The sequence below is a fragment of the Grampus griseus genome (assembly GCF_964374135.1).
Source record: "Grampus griseus genome assembly, chromosome: 3".
Lineage (NCBI taxonomy): Eukaryota > Metazoa > Chordata > Mammalia > Artiodactyla > Delphinidae > Grampus > Grampus griseus.
Genome location: NC_139019.1, coordinates 153960740 through 153979167, shown reverse-complemented (window position 1 = coordinate 153979167; position 18428 = coordinate 153960740). Strand labels below are relative to the sequence as shown.

The following is an 18428-nucleotide window of genomic DNA, read 5'->3' as shown; positions in this document are numbered from 1 at the left end:
AAATGGATTAAAGACCTAAATGTAAGGCCAGAAACTATCAAACTCTTAGAGGAAAACATAGGCAGAACACTGTATGACATAAATCACAGAAAGATCCTTTTTGACCCACCTCCTACAGAAATGGAAATAAAAACAAAAATAAACAAATGGGACCTAATGAAACTTCAAAGCTTTTACAGAGCAAGGGAAACCATAAACAAGACCAAAAGACAACCCTCAGAATGGGAGAAAATATTTGCAAATGAAGCAACTGACAAAGGATTAATTTCCAAAATTTATAAGCAGCTCATGCAGCTCAATAACAAAAAAACAAACAACCCGATCCAAAAATGGGCAGAAGACCTAAACAGACATTTCTCCATAGAAGATATACAGATTGCCAACAAACACATGAAAGAATGCTCAACATCATTAATCATTAGGGAAATGCAAATCAAAACTACAGTGAGATATCATCTCACACCAGTCAGAATGGCCATCACCAAAAAATCTAGAAACAATAAACGCTGGAGAGGGTGTGGAGAAAAGGGAACACTCTTCCATTGCTGGTGGGAATGTGAATTGGTACAGCCACTATGGAAAACCGTATGGAGTTTCCTTAAAAAACTACAAATAGAACTACCATATGACCCAGCAATCCCACTACTGGGCATATACCCTGAGAAAACCACAATTCAAAAAGAATCATTCAAAATGTTCATTGCAGCTCTATTTACAATAGCCCAGAGATGGAAACAACCTAAGTGTCCATTATTGGATGAATGGATAAAGGAGATGTGGCACATGTATACAATGGAATATTACTCAGCCATAAAAAGAAACAAAATTGAGCTATTTGTAATGAGGTGGATAGACCTAGAGTCTGTCCTACAGAGTGAAGTAAGTCAGAAAGAGAAAAACAAATACCGTATGCTAACACATATATATGGAATTTAAGGGAAAAAAATGTCATGAAGGACCTGGGGTAAGACAGGAATAAAGACACAGACGTACTAGAGAACGGACTTGAGGATATGGGGAGGGGAAAGGGCGAGCTGTGACAAAGCGAGAGAGAGACATGGACATATATACACTAACAAACGTAAGGTAAATAGCTAGTGGGAAGCAGCCTCATAGCACAGGGATATCAGCTCGGTGCTTTGTGACCGCCTGGAGGGGTGGGAAAGGGAGGGTGGGAGGGAGGAGACACAAGAGGGAAGAGATATGGGAACATATGTATATGTATAACTGATTCACTTTGTTATAAAGCAGAAACTAATATACCATTGTAAAAGCAATTATACTCCAATAAAGATGTAAAAGAAATTAAAAAAAAAACTAAACATAGAATTACCATATGACCCAGTAATCCCACTACTGGGCACATACCCTGAGAAAACCGTAATCAAAAAGACACATGCACCCCAATGTTCACTGCAGCACTATTTACAATAGCAAGGTCATGGAAGCAACCTAAATGCCCATCGACTGATGAATGGATAAAGAAGATGTGGTACATATATACAATGGAATATTACTCATCTATAAAAAGGAATGTAATTGGGTCGTTTGTTGAGACGTGGATGAATCTAAAGATTGTCATACAGAGTGAAGTAAGTCAGAAAAGAAAAACAAATATTGCATATTAACACATGTATGTGGAACCTAGAAAAATGGTACAGATGAACCAGTTTGCAGGGCTGAAATTGAGACACAGATGTAGAGAACAGACGTATGGACACCAAGGGAGGAAAGTGGCGGGGGGCAGGGGTAGTGTGACGAATTGGGAGATTGAGATTGACATGTATACACTGATGTGTATAAAATGGATGACTAATAAGAACCTGCAGTATATATAAAAAAAAATTGTGGTGGAAGCTGTGTATGTGGGTAAGGTAGGAGGTGTATGGGAGCTCTCTGTACCTTCCACTCAGTTTTGCTGTGAACCTAACACTGATCTAAAAAAATAAAGTCTGCTAAAAATGTTGGTAAAACTGGTTTGGGAGAGAAGATAAAACATCCAATTTAAAACATACTAAGTTTGAGATACCTAAAAGAGACACTTGCTGAGAGGATGAAAGAGATACTATTAACTCTGTGACATAACACTACGTTTGATGTGTTAAATACTGTCATACTATTATTTGGTAGAAAATTTCCTATAAAAATATTATGGATACTAAAAAGTCATTTTGATCAAAAAATCACCTAATTATTGAATAAATAAATTGGTTGTTAACGGCCTATTTTACAATATAAGTCCTGGTGACCAAGTATATACTAACTTGTCTTCTTTTCTGCATTAAAAAAGCTAACAAGCACATTATTGTACTATAGTTTTGCAAGATGTTGCCACTGGGGAAACGGTAAAGTATACACAGGAGCCCTGTGTGTTATTTCTGACAAGCGCATGTGAATCAGTAATGATCTCAAAATACAGTTTAATGAAAAAAAAAATTAACCAAAGAACAAGGGGACAGGTGATAGGTAATAAGATAAGGAAATCCTTTCTTTTCTCTGTGAAAGAATTTGACCTTGGAATAGCATTTTAGCTCTGTTCCCCTGGTAACCACCCAAGAAAGTATGTCAACTGTGTTTCTGAACAATCTTATTTATGGTTCTGACTGCCTTGGTAACATGCTCAAAAGATCCATCGGCTGCATAATGAGGCAACATTGCTTAAGATAAAAATGACTCCTGATTGGTAACGTGTATTTACACTGGGCAAGTCCCTTGCAGGAACCTTGGAAACTAAGCTATTCTCATAGGCTGTTACAAGATACATTAGATCTGATAGGGCCTAGGGCTTCAAAGCCATCATGAGTCTTGCTTCCCTGTACCTGAGCTATCATCTGAAACATCTGAGGAGACAACTGCTGAATAGTTGTATGCACCTCTGAAAAGACCACTCCCACTGAAGGGAAATAACTGACAAAGACCAGCTGGCACACTGCACTCCTTCAAAACATAAATGAAACAATTAAATGGTGTGAAGCCAGCTGAAATTATGGCTGCTGGGCCAGAAGATACTTCTGGACACTTGGAAGATGTGGAGGATAATGGCCCAAAAGTTACACCTATCTAATCTTAGCTACATATTCTTGAATAGAAGGTATAAGATCTAAATTTTTCTGTATGTTAAGATGTATGGGTACGTTTATTAATCATAATTTTTTACCTTTCCCTTTTGAGACAGAAAATGTGCACTTCAACTTAAAGATTATTCTCAGGTTTGTCCTTCTGTGTGGGCCATTGTTACCTGGTGTCTGGAGGCCTTGAGAACACACAGAATCACATGCCTTATGAGCATAGTGCTTTAGACACAGGAGGATATCTGTAAGGGGTATCTTGAAATCTTTACAAAATATATTCTACGGTAGCAAGAGATTAATATGCCACAATTTGCTGCTACTTGATGTTTGCTAAACAAGTTATTGCTACTTGATTTTTGTGAAGGGGGCTCTTAAGATTCTTGTGAATTTTTCTTCTTTAAGATATTGTTTTGCCACCCATAAGATTATTAGAGGTGATTTATGACTAGAATTGTTTGCTGATATTTGCACCACTAAGTCACATTTCTTGGACTGATGTATTGCTGAGCCAAGAAATGAAAGAAAGTATTAATGTAATGTCATAAATAATGTGAGTGAGAATAGAATAAGTGTGGATTACTTGTTAGAACTGGATCAATTTCAAATGTTTCAAAATATGTGCTCCTTAAACCTAGCCAGTGATTTTAGTCCTATAGGACAAGATAAGATTTGGGTTTCAATGTTATTAATTGGTATAGGTATAATGATATGCAGTACTGATTACACATACATGTTGTTATGTATTAGACAATTCATTAATTAAACCTCTTATAGGAAAAATTTTAAAGATGATGTAAGGATTGGAACCATGGGGATGACAGGCAGTGTGACCCCTTAAAGTCTACTGGTGGTAGAGCAAGCAGTGTGCTTCCAACTGGGGTCATCTGAAGACACAAAACTTTGCCACAGCTCCGGTACACAGCTGAGCAATGATGAACATAGTATATAGCGAGAATGTAGAGTCTGTGCTCAGGATAAAAGTTCTTTTTAAAAAAATTTATTTATTTTATTTTATTTATTTTTGGCTGTGCTGGGTCTTCATTGCTGTGTGTGGGCTTTCTCTAGTTGCGGCGACTGGAGGCTACTCTTCATGGCAGTGCCCTGGCTTCTCATTGCAGTGGTTTCTCTTGTTGTGGAGCACGGGCTCTAGGCACATGGGCTTCAGTAGTTGTGGCTTGTGGGCTCTAGAGTGCAGGCTCAGTAGTTGTGGCGTACAGGCTTAGTTGCTTCGTGGCCTGTGGGATCTTCCCGGACCAGGGCTGGAACCTGTGTCCCTTCCATTGGCAGGCGGATTCTTAACCACTGTGCTAGCAGGGAAGTCCAGGATAAAAGTTCTTAACAGCATGAAATAACTGAACTGAGTTTCATATCAGTTTTGATATGAATTTTATCAATTTAAGTTTGATAAAATTCAGCCAGTCCTTCCAGAGGCACTCCCTACCTACAGAACCATTGTTTGACACAACTAAATTCACCAAGGAATGTTTAAGAGCAGCTAAATTAATTTACTGTGACCAAAAGGCTAAGGGACAGTTTACAGCATCTAGAGGTTTAGTAAAAGTTAATTTATGGCTGGGAGAATAAGAAAAATAGCTCTGATGGAGGACATCCCACATCACTGAAATTCCTGACTCCCTTCAGATCTGCTTGTACCCTTTGGTACCAAGTAAATCATATTTCACAGAGAACTTGAAAACTGTGATAGTGACTTGAAAGAAACTTGAGCTGATACTTCACAAAAGAACATATACAAATGGCCCATGAGCACCTGAAAAGGGGCTCAAAATCATTAGTCTTCAGGGAAATACGAATTGAAAGTACAAAGTACAATGAGATGCCATTATACACTCAATAAAAGGCTAAAATGAAAGAGATGACAGTACCAAGAGTTAGTGAACATGTGGGAATTCTCCTACATTGCTCCTGGGAGTGTAAAATGATAAAACCAATTTGGAAAGCCATTTAACAGTTTGTTATAAAGTTAAACGTCACCTACTGTTATGGACTGAATGATTGTGTTCCTCCCAAAATGCATATGTTGAAGTCCTAACCCCCAGTGGATGGTATTTGAAAATGAGGCCTTTGGGAAGTAATCAGGGCTAGTTGAGGTCATGAGGGTGGGGCCCTCCTGATGGGATTAGGGCCCTTATAAAATGAGACACCAGGGATCTTGCTCTCTCTCTCTCTCTTTCCTGCACTCATAAAGAGATCATGTGAGCACACAGCAATACAGCAGCTGCCTACAAGCCAAGAGAAGAGGCCTCAGAATAAACCCTACCTTGCTGGTGCCTTAATCTTACACTTCTCAGATCAGAACTTCCCAGGACTTTTTAGCCTCAAGAACAGTGAGAAATAAATTTCTGTTGTTTAAACCACCCAGTCTGTGTATTTTGTATTACTCTGCAGCCCAAGCAGAGTAATACACCTACCCCACAATCAGTTGTTCTAGTCTTAGGTATTTACCCAAGAGAAATAAATCTATGCCCACCAAAAGATTTGTGCACCAATGTTCATGGCAGCTTTATTCATAATAACTTAGAAACAATCCAAACGTCCATCAACAGGTGAATGCATAAACACTGTTGTACATTTGTGCAATGAAATACTACACAGTGGGACTTTCCTGGTGGTCTAGTGGTTAAGAATCCACCTTCCAATGCAGGAGACGTGGGTTTGATCCCTGGATGGAGAACTAAGATTCCATATTCAGCAGGGCAACTAAGCCCGTGCAGTGCAACTACTGAGCCTGCACGCCACAACTAAGAGAGCCTGCGCACAGCAACTAGAGAGAAGCCCACATACCACAATGAAGAGCCCACGTGCCACAACTAAGACCCGATGCAGCAAAAAATAAAATTAAATAAAGTATCGTTACACAGACCATAATAAATTAATCTCATAAATAATATGTTGAGGGAGAGAAGTGAGACACAAAAAAGTACATACTATAAGATTCCATTTATATGAAGTTTTAGAACTGGCAAAACTAATTTATAGCAAAAGATATCAGAACAGTGGTTGCTTCTGGATGGGTGGTTTTGAGTGGGAAGTAGTTTGAGGGAACTTTCTGGGATAATGAAAATGTTCCATGTTTTATTTGGGGTCAAACAAATTTATCAAAATTGACGAAAATGTACACTTAAAAATCTGCATTTAAAAAAGAGAATAAATAAAAAGACAAGAAGCATCATTAACATGACTGTTTCAAGTTGCTGTTTTGGCCAGTTTGTGCTATTGTGATTTATAATAATATATATATGATCTTCAACCAGTTTCTGGCACAGAGCTCCCAAAACCCTTGGGATTTCCTAAGTGGTAAGAGTGATAAATGTGTCTTTTGATATTCATAACAAGCTCTTTTCAACCACACCAGACCTTATGTTAATGAAATAATTTTTGGAAAACACCTAGGATGGGGGCAGGTTGCCAGGGAACAAACCATGTTATTAGAGGGTTGAAGTAGCCCCATCCCCACTCCCCAATATCAGGGGAGGGAAGAGGGGCTGGAGAGCTGGAGATTGAGTTCAATCATCAATCATCATTTAATCAATCATGCCTATGTAATGAAGCCTCTATAAAATCTCAAAATGACTGGGGTTCAGAGCGTCCAGGTTGGTGAACTTGTGGAGGTGCTGGGAGAGAGGTGCTCAGAGAGAGCAAGAAAACTCTGCATCCTTTCCCCATACCTTGTCCTATGCATCTCTTCCATTGGGCTGTTTCTGTATTATATCCTTTTATAGTAAACTGGTGATTTTGTAAGCAAAATGTTTTCCTGAATTCTGTGAGCTTCTCTAGAATATTAATCAAACTTGAGGAGGGGGTGCATAAATCTCTGATTTATAGCCAGTAGGTCAGAGTCACAGGTAACAATCTGAACTTGAGATTGGTGTCTGAAGTGGGGGTGGGATTTGGGGTGGTGGACAGTCTTGTGGGACTGAAGCCTTAACTTGTGGCCTCTGATATCATCTCCAGGTAAACTGTGTCACATTCAGTTAACAGCTTGGTGGTGTTAGATAAAATACAGGTTGGACATTTAATGCGCCCTCCTGTGGATGAATATGGAGCAGAGCTGAAGACAAAGTTGACACATCAGTGAGTAAGCCCATTAAGTTTCTCCAGTTGGCATCCATTTTGAAATACTTTTCACATCATCTCTTGCAGAATGGTGCTTGCTTTAAAAAAAAAAAAATGTGTGTGTGTGTGTGTGTGTGTGTGCCATTTTAATCATTCAATATTTTCTTTACCAGAGCCCTAATTGCATTGTTCTCACCATACACTCTTTCTCGAAAGCAGTACATTATTTGACAGATTGTTGACTAGATGATAAGGGACAGTTAAACTACCATGACTCTCAAATGGTTGAAGTATCTGGTCTCAGAGCCTGCTAAGGGCCTATGTATCCCATTTCTAACAGAAATGTTACTAAAGACAGGGAAGCCCCATGTGTGGGGTCTTTCATTAATCAGAAAAGAAGTCTTCCTAGAAAAGACTCGTTTCAGTAGTCCTAGACTGTGGTACTCCAGAGAGTTTGACACCATTGGGCACTGCACCATTTTAAGAGTCCTCTGGTGAGTGGGAAGAGGGTTATTTGAAGGGAATGAAAAGAGGAGAGAACCTTCCTTGCTCAGGAGAACACAAATGGAAATTGTGGCCTAGACATTCATTCCCTTACAACTATCAGTAACTATGCACTCCTGGAAATGTCTTAATTATTCACAGGTATCTGCAAACTCTAGAAAAACTCATGTGAAGAGGTACATCAGCATGTACAGAATATTTATAGCAGCATTTTTTCCCAAGAAATTTTATTGTGGTAAAATACACATAAAATTTACCATCTTAGCCATTTTCAAGTGTACAGTTCAGTGGTATTAAATATATCCACAGTGTTGTGCAACCATCACCACCATCCATCTCCAGAACTCTTCATCTTGTAAATCTAAAACTCTGTACCAATTAAACAATAACTCCCCGCAGCACCTCCCCCCAGCCCCAGGCAACCACCATTCTGCTTTCTGTTTCCATGATTCTGACTATTCAAAGTACCTCATATAAGTAGAATAATAGAGTATTTGTCTTTCTGTGACTGGTTTATTACAGCAGCATGTTTTTTAAAGCTACTATTACTCTTACTTGAAAATGAAAAACAAACAAATAAAGCTTGAGATAGTCTATTGTGAGCCATTTGATTAATGAGAGAGAAAGGATATTGTTTAACCTTGTTTTCTGTTTCATGTTTCTTGTTCTGCTTCTCTTCTCTGGCCTTCTCGTAGGTTACTTAAACATTTTTTAGACTTCCACCTTGATTTATATAGTCTTCTTCAGTATATCATTTTGTATAATTTTTTAGTGGTTGCTCTAGGTATACACACATAACTTAGCAAAGTACAGAAACCTTAATTCCACTGAGGTCCCTCTGTCTCCCCACTTTTTAAAATATAATTGTCTTAAGTCTTTCCTCTGTATACATTGGGCACCAATCATGCTATCATTTTTGCTTCAACCATCACTTATGTTTTAAGAAACTCATAGGTAAGAGAGTCTATTTTAGTTATCCCTATTTTTACCACTCTGATGTTCTTTTTTTTTTTCTCTCTGCAGTTCCAAGCCTTCTTCTGTTATCATTTACTTTGTTTAGAATACTTCCTTTAGTTATTCTTTAAGGGTAGTTCTGCTAGCAATGAATATTCTTGGTTATCCTTTGAGAATGTCTTTATTTCCCTTTTACTCCTGAATTGTATTTTCACCAGATATAGAATTCATGGTTGACAGTTCCTTTTCTTTCCACTTGAGAAAAACATGCTGCTCCCTTTGGCTTCCACAGTTCAGATGGGTGGGGGGCGGTTTCCCACTGGTGTTTGGTTACAGTAAGGTGGGTGTTACCAAAAAAGTTCTCTGTGTTAGGCCACCTTTTTCCCCAGTTTCAACTAAGGGAAATAGGCTTTTCTTAGAGTTTTGTTTTTGTTTTTTTTTTCTTGTCTAGTCTGTTGTTGGTTCTGGCTTGGAAGCTTCTGCAACATCCTGGCTGAGAGATACAGGAGGTGATAAGGAAAACAAGGGAATTTACCACATGTCCTTCCCTGGCTCTAAAGTTCTCAGTTTGCCTTCTTCCTTCCACATTTCAGAGTCTTCCTGTGCTTGTTTGTTGTGTTATGTCCATGGATTTTTAATTGTAAAAGGGATGACATGCGAGGAATGGGGCTACTCCATTTTGGGTCAAACCCCAGGTATGGAGTTTTCCTCAACATTTTATTATGAAAATTTTCAAATACAAAGTAAAGTTGAAAGAATTTTACAGTGAATGCCCATATATCATCACCTAGATTCTACCAATAACATATTACTAAATTTGTTTTATCACAGTTCCTAAAAGATAAAACTTGGAAACAACATAAATGTCCATTGACAGTATAATAGGTCAAGTTACCTGCAATAATGGGGATAAAGCTGACAAAATGTTTGGAGAACAAAGCACACAAAAAATACGATTATATGACTCTATTTTATAAAGTTAAAAACAAGTAAAACTATTACGTAAGGATGTATGAGTAGGTAGTAAAACCATAAAGAAAAGCAAAAAAAGGTCTATCTCAAAAGTCATGATAGTAGGTGATTAGGAAGAAGGTACTGAGTGTTAGTAGGGGGCTACCTCTCAAGTTGGGTAGATGTTTACAGGGGTGATCTCTTTATAATCATGTGTTACACTGGATTATATGTTCTAATTAGCTTTCTGTATGTATAGTTTACATTTTTTAAAGTATGAGAAATATGATTCTATTTTTGTTTCATACACACAAATGTGTGTATGCACATACAACAGCATATATGAATAGCATATAAACGTAATCAATGTTTCTGTTGGATTTATTTCTTTATTACGTGTTTCTTTATTCCATATACTGTGTGTAAATTTTTTTAACAATGAATGCATTATTTTCATAGACAGGATAAACAACAAAGCACTTTTCTCTTTAAAAAATTGTGCATATACAGTATTTCAAAATGATACCAAAAATTTTAACATTTCAATAGGAAATGGCCAAAGTACCCATACAGGCAATTAATATACCTGAATGGTTCAATAAATATGATATTATATTTAATTTCAAATTAAATATAAAAATTTTGCTCTATTAAATAAAAAAGAGCATATTTTTTAATCATTAAAAAGAAAAAAACCCAGAGTGGGCATGAGTGTCAGAAACTGCTTATGGAAATATAAATTGTTAAATCTTCCTGGAAGGCAACTAGGCAATGTACTTAGAAATCTACCAGTCCTTGATCCAGCAATTCAACTTCAGGGAATTTAAACTAAGAAAATAATTTTCAGGCTTCCCTGGTGGTGCAGTGGTTGAGAGCCCGCCTGCTGATGCAGGCGACACGGGTTCGAGCCCTGGTCTGGGAAGATCCCACATGCTGCGGAGCAACTGGGACCGTGAGCCACAACTACTGAGCCTGCACGTCTGGAGCCTGTGCTCCACAACGAGAGGCCGAGATAGTGAGAGGCCCGCGCACCGCAATGAAGAGTGGCCCCCGCTCGCTGCAACTAGAGAAAGCCCTCGCACAGAAACAAAGACCCAACACAGCCAAAAATAAATAAATAAATAAAAGAAAATAATTTTCAAAGATATAGCTATAAGGATATTAATGGAGCAAAAAACTAGGAAAAATATAACTAACAGTAGGGGTAAAATATTAGGTAAATACATTTAAATAAATAAGTTTAAATATGTTTAACAAAAAAATTTATTTAAATGCAATAGAATGTACTGAAGTCACTGAAAACGCTACTGACGGATAATATTTTTTGGCAAGTTCAAATATTCAAGGAATATTCTTAAGTGGGGAAAAAAACCCACACATAATTGTAACCAACATAGGTTACAATTGCTATCTGCAATATTCCATTTTGTTAAAAACAGATTGGTGTGACTATCAGAGAGATTAATATGGAGTTCAAAGGGCTGCTAAAAGATGTTCACCAAAATGTTAACCATTTATTTTTGTGTGGTGGTATCAAGTGCATCTTTCTTTATTTTATTTATCAAACCTTCTAAATGGGACATGTGTTTCTTTACAAATAAAAAAAAAATTTGTTGGCTTCTCAGTGCCTGAAATGGCCCTCCTCTCCTGCACTGCCTCTGACTCTTCCCTCCAATCTCACTCTCTCAGTGAGGCCTATGAGGACCCACCCTACTCACTTTCCCAAATGAGCCCCAAATCCCCACCACACTGCTCTCCTTTCACTTTTTCCCATAACACTTATCTCCTAAAATGTTATATAATTATATTCATGGCTTATTGTCTGCTCTCTACCTCCTTCCCCCACCCCCACCTCCCAAAACAGTTCTCCAGAGCAATGATCTCTCTTTTGCCCACTGAGGTATTTCAAATCCTTTACAATGGGGCTTGGCACATAGCAGGTGATCCATACATTTTTTTTCTAATATAAATTTTTCTTTCTTTATTTTTGGCTGTGTTGGGCCTTCGTTGCTGCTCACAGGCTTTCTCTAGTTGTGGTGTGAGCAGGGGCTACTCTTCGTTGAGGTGCGTGGGCTTCTCATCGCGGTGGCTTCTCTTTCTTGCGGAGCATGGGCTCTAGGAGCACAGGCTTCAGTAGTTGTGGCACATGGGCTCAGTAGCTGTGGCTCGCTGGCAGAGCACAGGCTCAGTAGTTCTGGCACACAGGCTTAGTTGCTCCAAGGCATGTGGGATCTTCTGGGACCAGGACACGAACCCGTGTCCCCTGCATTGGCAGGCGGGTTCTCAAACACTGCGTCACCAGGGAAGTCCTCCATACACTCTTGTTGAAAGACTTAAAGGGAAATAGGTTTGTTCCTGGCGGTTGTCTACTTGCCCTGCTATCATTTACACAGATGCAGAGCTACAAGTCACTGCCCTGTAGGAACCTCTGTTTCCTCCTGGAAGAACTGGGAACCCAGGAGCCAGCAGCCCAGGGAGCTCGACCACGAACCCAGAATGGAGTCTGGACAAATGACAGGCTCAGCCGGGGCTCTCCTCGCAGACAAGCTCGAAGAACTACATTTCCCAGGATCTTTTGTTCTCGCTTGGACTACATTTCCCAGAGGGGCTCGCGACTGTCCTTGCCCCGCCCCTCCCGGAACTACGTGGGGCGTCGGGCGTTTGCCGCTGGCGCTAGCTGATTACCCGCGAGAGGTCCGCCCAGGCGGCACCGCGGGGAGTCCCCAGCGGAAGCTGCTGTCCGGCCGTGGCAGTTCCGGAGCCTGCGGCCCGCGGAACCCCCGAGGCCTGGGCGAGGTGAGCGGCGGGGGGTAGGCAGGATGTGGGAGGGAGGACCGGGCTTCGGGAGGATGCGTCGCCGGGGCATGGGGCACAGGCCCAAGAGACGCGAGCCGGGCCTTTGTGGGGGCCGGCGGGCCGAGAGCCGGGCACCCCTGGCTCTGTCCGCCTGTCGCCCCCAGCCGTCCCACTGACGTGCCCCTGAACGAGACAGGTCCCCATTGGCTGGACCCAGCCACCCTCCTGCTTCTTCCCGACCAGTTCCCAGCGCGCTACCTGCCCAGCGCCTGCGGGCATTTGAATTTGTTTCGGGCCGGCAGTGAACGTGAGAAAATTATTTCCTCCCTTTATCATCACCCCTGCACTCCCGAGTGACAGGCTTGTTTTGCGCGAGAAGTGAGTCGCCGGCTTCCCCCAGTGGCAGAGCCAGGACTGGACCCAGGTCTTTGGTTTTCTGTGCCCTTTCCTCAAGACAGCAGCCCTCTCCCCGCCATAGGAGAGCTGATGTTTTCCCTTTCCGAAGCAGCTTTCTCTAGAAATCTGGAAATTGTTTACTTGACAGGAGGGGGAGGAATTGGGTGGGAAGGCTTGAGGTGGAGAAAAGTTGTCACATGCACGCAGGGAAGTTAGAGCAGGTGCTCTGGAGCCTGCGGTGCTTGGAATCCTGGTGCCACCCTCCCTGGCTGTGTGGACTGGGGCAAGTTGCTCCCACTCTGCCCTCAGTTTCCTGATCTATAAAATGGGGTGCTGACAGTGCCAACTGTGCTGTGGGACTCGATGATGTATTGATAGGTAGTGCCTGGCACGCGGTGAGGCTCAGGGAGTTGCTGCTACTGCTGATGGAGTCCTAGGACCTTTTCCTCTGAGCCAGGGAAAGAGCTGGGCCTGGACCAGGATGACCCAGCCCTTCTCTCTGGTCCTGTCTACCCCTCGTTCCTTCTGACTTCCTTCTCTGAGGGCACTTGGCATCATTTTCAAGTGATATAAAGGTTTCAGAGCTGCTGATTCTGAGGGGTGGAAAGCAGAAGGGGCTTCCTCCTGGCTCCCTTTTTCTTCTCTCAGATCTGGCTTCTGGAGACTTCTCCCATCCTAAGGGGAAACTGCCCAGAAAGAGGACATGGCTACTGAACAGAGGGAAGCAAGGTCTCAGGTGAGTTCATTGCCATCTCAGGTCTTAGAGACAGATGGGTTTTTTTGGTTTTTTACCCTTAAACTGACGTTTTCTCCCCAGTACAGTCTTCGCCAGAATTTGGAGCCAATGTCCTTCTCCCTTGGAAGAGTTGGTCCACCCTGGTGGATGGTAGATTGCGTAGGGAATGCTTGCCTCCAACCCCCCAATCCATGGCCTGTGTTTCTCTTTTTTTTTTCTAATAGACACTCTTTTATTCATTAATCTCAATTCACTGTATGATTACTGAATTGATACATAGGATGCCACACGTCTTATACCACTTAGGGTCAGAACAAACAAACGTGCGCACTTGGCAGAGTTCCTTTCTGGCCTGCCTCCTTTGCTCAGTCATGTCCCCCTCCCTACCCTTGGCCAGAATGCTTTTCTTTTTCTTTCCGCCCGTGAGAAATCCTCATGATACCTTTGCCAGGCTTTTCCCAGTCCATAGTTTTTAGTTTTTTCTCCATCTTAACTTTCTGGATCATGTGCCTTGCTTCTGTCACTCTCTTGAAAACTGATATTGACCTGCCATTTTCATCTTTATGTTGTGAGAATGAGGATGGGACCCCATCCAGGTGAGCCACTGTGTGAACAAAGGATAGCCATGTTGGTGGGGACATAGATGGAGAGGTCTCTTGACTCCCAAGAGCAGAGAGAAGACTCCTCAGGAAGCAGCAGTGAGAGTTTCATGGGATATTGGTAGTGGAGAGGCAGTGTATACGGTGATTACTCAGTGGGGCTTTTGAGCCAGATGGCCAGGTTTGTGCCCATCTCCTCTGTTGCTGTTAATGGGTCTTGGGCAAATAAGTCCACCTCTCTGTGCTTCAGTTTCTTACCTCTGTGTGCCTCAGTTTCTTCACCTGTAAAATGAATACAACAACCAGGCCTACCTCAAAGGGTAGATGAGAGGATCCTGGGAGTTAGTACATGGAAAGCGTTCATATCAGGGCCAGGCACATAGTAGATGTTCAATATGTGGTGCTTGTGGTAGCTAAACGAAATTATTCTAGTTCATGATGTCTATCTATCTACTGTTGGTAGATAGAAATGACTGTACAGTGTCCTTCCTTTACTCATCCTCATCTAACAATAGTAGTTAACGTCGCTGGGGAATATCCTGAGGGCTTCACCTTTGTTCTCACTCTCATAGCGAAGCAGAAGTTATTACCCCCATTTTACACTTGAAACTGAGGCTCAACGAAGTCAGGTAACCTGAAATCAAACCCAGGTATGTCTGGCCTCTAAATTTATGTTAGTTATCATCCAGCATTTCCTCTGGTATATCTTTCAGAACACGGGACAGGCCTGGCCCCCAAATTACCAGAGTTCTCTGCAATGTGATGTTGTGTATCTTTTGGACCCATGAAATGTGGTAGTGGTTGATCTTCTGAGACTGTGGCTAGGACCTGCCTCTGCATATTTGGGCTACTTTTTTCTAAGCCTTTCCCATTCCATTCCAACAGAGCCAGGCTGCTCTCTTACCCAGAATCTTCTCCATCCCTGCTTGTGAGTCCTATGTGACATTTCTCCCTAACCTCACCTGCTGCCGATACATCAGTACCATGTGGACTTGTGTGTAAAACTCAGTGACAGGACATTTAAGACCAGAGAGAGAATATACCCACCAAGTGCTGGGTTAAAAGAAAACTTCAGTTATCGTCTTGTCTCTGCCATTGAAAAAGTATGTGACCTGGTATCTTAACTGCCCTGGACATTGTGTTTCTCATCTCTAAAATGAGGATTGAACCAGGAAATGGTATATGGTCCTGTCCAGCGCCACTTTTCTTGTTCAGATTGTTTCATGCGTTTTTCTTGTCTGCCAGTTGGATTGTAAATTCTTTTGAGGGCAAAGATCATTTCTTGTATTCCCCGCCGTGTGCCAATAAATTATCTTATACATGCACTGCATGTTAATGTTAAAAATTTCAGAGAATAAAAAAGTAAAATCACTCTTACCCCAACATCTTGAGATAATCACGGTCATACCTTTGGTATGCAGCCCTCAGAATAATTTTCTGTGCATCTTTATTTATTTGTTATTTATTTATGTACATGTGTACATATGTATGTATGTATTTTTTTATTTTATCATTTTAACTTTTTATTTTGATAAAATATACATAACATTAAATTTACCACTTTAACCATTTTTGAGTATATTGGCATTAAGTACGTTCACAGTGTTGTGCTACCATCACTACTCTTTATCTCCATTGTATGGATTATCATTTATTTCTTAACCGTATGAGATAGGCGTTGAGAGGCAGTTCCTTGGATTGCAATTCTACCTCTACCACTGACCAGCTGTGATATTGTGATTCATAATATTAAATATATATTTGGTCTTTGTCCGTGTTCCTGGCACATAACTTCCAAAACCCTTGTGATTTCCTAAGTGGTTAGTAACATATGATTTTTATCCCTGAAATTACTTCAGAGCAATGAAGGCAAAATTGGTGTGTTTTGTATCCACACCAGAGTTTATGTTAATGAGGTGACTTTTGTACCCCACCTAAGGATGCAGGCTAATTGCCAGGGGAACCAACCTTGATTAAAGTGTTGGAATTTTCAGTCCTGCCCCCCGATAACCCCTCTTATCCATCTGTCGCCACCCTAGGAGATGAAAGTTGAATCAGTCACCAATGGTCAGTGATTTAATCAATCATGCCTATGTAATGAACCTCCATAAAAACCCAGAAGTGTTCAGAGTTCTTCCAGGTTGGTGAACATGTAGAGAGTCGGAGAGAATGGTGAATCCCGAGAGAGCATGGAAACTGTGCACCCCTTCCCTGTGCCTCTCTTTCATCTGCCAGTTCCTATATCTTCTTTTATAATAAACCAGTAATCTAGTAAGTAAATGTTTTCCTGAGTTCTGTGAGCCACTCTGGCAAATTAATCAAACCTGAGGAGAGGGTTGTAGAAACCTCCAATTTATAGCCAGTCAGTCAGCAGCACAGGTAACAACCTGGACTTGTGATTGACATTGAAAGAGGGCCAGTCTTGTGGGAATCTGACACTATCTTCAGGTGTCAGAATTGAGTTTAACTGTAGGACACTCAGCTGGTGTCCCACAATTGCTTGGTGTGTGAAAAACCCCACATCTGGTGTCAGAAGTGAAGTAGTGTTGTATTAAGAGTAGAGGAGACATGCAGGAGGAGTGAGTTTTTCCTTCATACCAGTTGTGTGACTTGGATAAATTTCTCTTCATTTTCTTTTGTGTAAAATGGACACAATAATAGTACATTCTTCATGGGGTTGTTGTGAAGATAAAGTAAAGATATACACTAAAGTTTAATATAAAGCTCTAAGAATAGTACTTAGCCTGAAAAAAGCATTCAATAAATTATAGTTATTTTAATTTCCATTATTACTGTCCTCAAGCTTTAGGGAGCACAGAGTGCCTTATTTACACTAGTCTCTCTCGGTGATTATTGAGGTTGTTTCCATTTCTTTGCTGTTACTAACACCATGATAAATGTCCTTGCATGGGCATTTTTGTTCACTGTTCATTATAAAACAAATATAGTAATTGGAGAGTTAAAGAGTATGCACGTTTTAAAGCTTGTAATGTATGTTATCAAGTTGCCAACAGGAAGATAATTCTAATTAACACTCCCACTAATGGCCTTAATACCTCCACACATCTCTTGTAGCAGTTAACTCGGGGCCTGGTTCATACTTCATGCTACTCAATATATATTTGTCATTGGTCAATTGTTCATTAAACAAATGACCTGGAACCTTCAGAACCTAGAATAATATAGAAGCATTTCATGGTAGCCCGTCTACTCCCCACTGCCGCCTTTTTCACCCTGTGTGATGGATGGTCCTGGGTGAGCTGGGATGTTTGTCTCTACAGCTGTCAGTGACGTTCGAAGATGTGGCTGTGCTCTTTACGCGGGATGAGTGGAGAAAGCTGGCTCCTTCACAGAGAAACTTGTACCAAGATGTGATGCTGGAGAACTATAGTAACCTTGTCTCATTGGGTAAGAAAATTTCCCCTGTAGATACAGAATTCAGAAATTGGGATACCTCAGCATCTGATTTCCTGGATAAAAGCCCTGGGTCATTAAAAACTTTAGCTGAGTTTTGCCTTAGCAGTGTACAAACTGGATCTCCATAAATAAACCTGAAAACCTTTTTCTCCCTCGTAGGTATGGAATTGCCCCATGGATGGGACAATCTACAGAGCTGCACATTAGAAATGTGACTGCAGTGACTGCAGGCAACATTTTCCCACTGTGATTGAACTATGATGTGTTTGCTCATCTCTTAACAGAGAGTATCCCTCAACCTTTTTCTCTGACCCAGCACTGGCTTTTTTCAATTCTCTTTTACAGGGGTCAGCAAACTTTTTCTGTAAAGGGCCAGGGAGTAAATATTTTCAGCTTTGTGGGCCACATATAGTCTCTGTAACATATTCCTTTTCTTTTTTTCAACCATTCTTTGCTCAAGGGCCATGCATAGACAGCGGCCTAGATTTGGCCTATGACCCATAGTTTGCTGATTGCTGCCATCTTTCAAAGGGAGTCAGATAGTGTTTTCTCATTTTAAACAAGCTACTTGGTACATAATCCTTTCCACAGATACCTGTTACAAATATTAATTTAATCTGTACATTTAACAGTGTATACATATTCCCTCTTGTATAGAAAGCTATTAGCACCCTGTTAATCAAGTCTGCATGTTTATCATACTTCACTAACATACAACTAAATGTTGTATTGCCCCTTGCTTTTACCCTAACACACCCCTCACATTGTGGGGGCACAACTTGAGCATCCCACAGAAGTTCTCTGTATCATCCTTTGAGTTTTCCACTCAGATCTCAGATACCTCTTTGTGTCAAGGCAAAATCAAGTCTTTTTTTTCTTTTTCTTCTTTTTGGTCTATGAGCAGGACTCCCATTTTCCAAACCCGAGGTG

The 18428-nt window shown here is 40.9% G+C and overlaps 1 long non-coding RNA gene across 1 annotated transcript; it reads left to right on the top strand.

The window, feature by feature from the left end:
* The first annotated feature begins 12241 nt into the window (after window positions 1–12241).
* LOC309820753 lies at window positions 12242–18428 on the top strand. The gene is made up of 4 exons (XR_014296542.1): window positions 12242–12350; window positions 13395–13482; window positions 17363–17489; window positions 18403–18428. It is a non-coding gene; the product is annotated as an uncharacterized lncRNA (long non-coding RNA).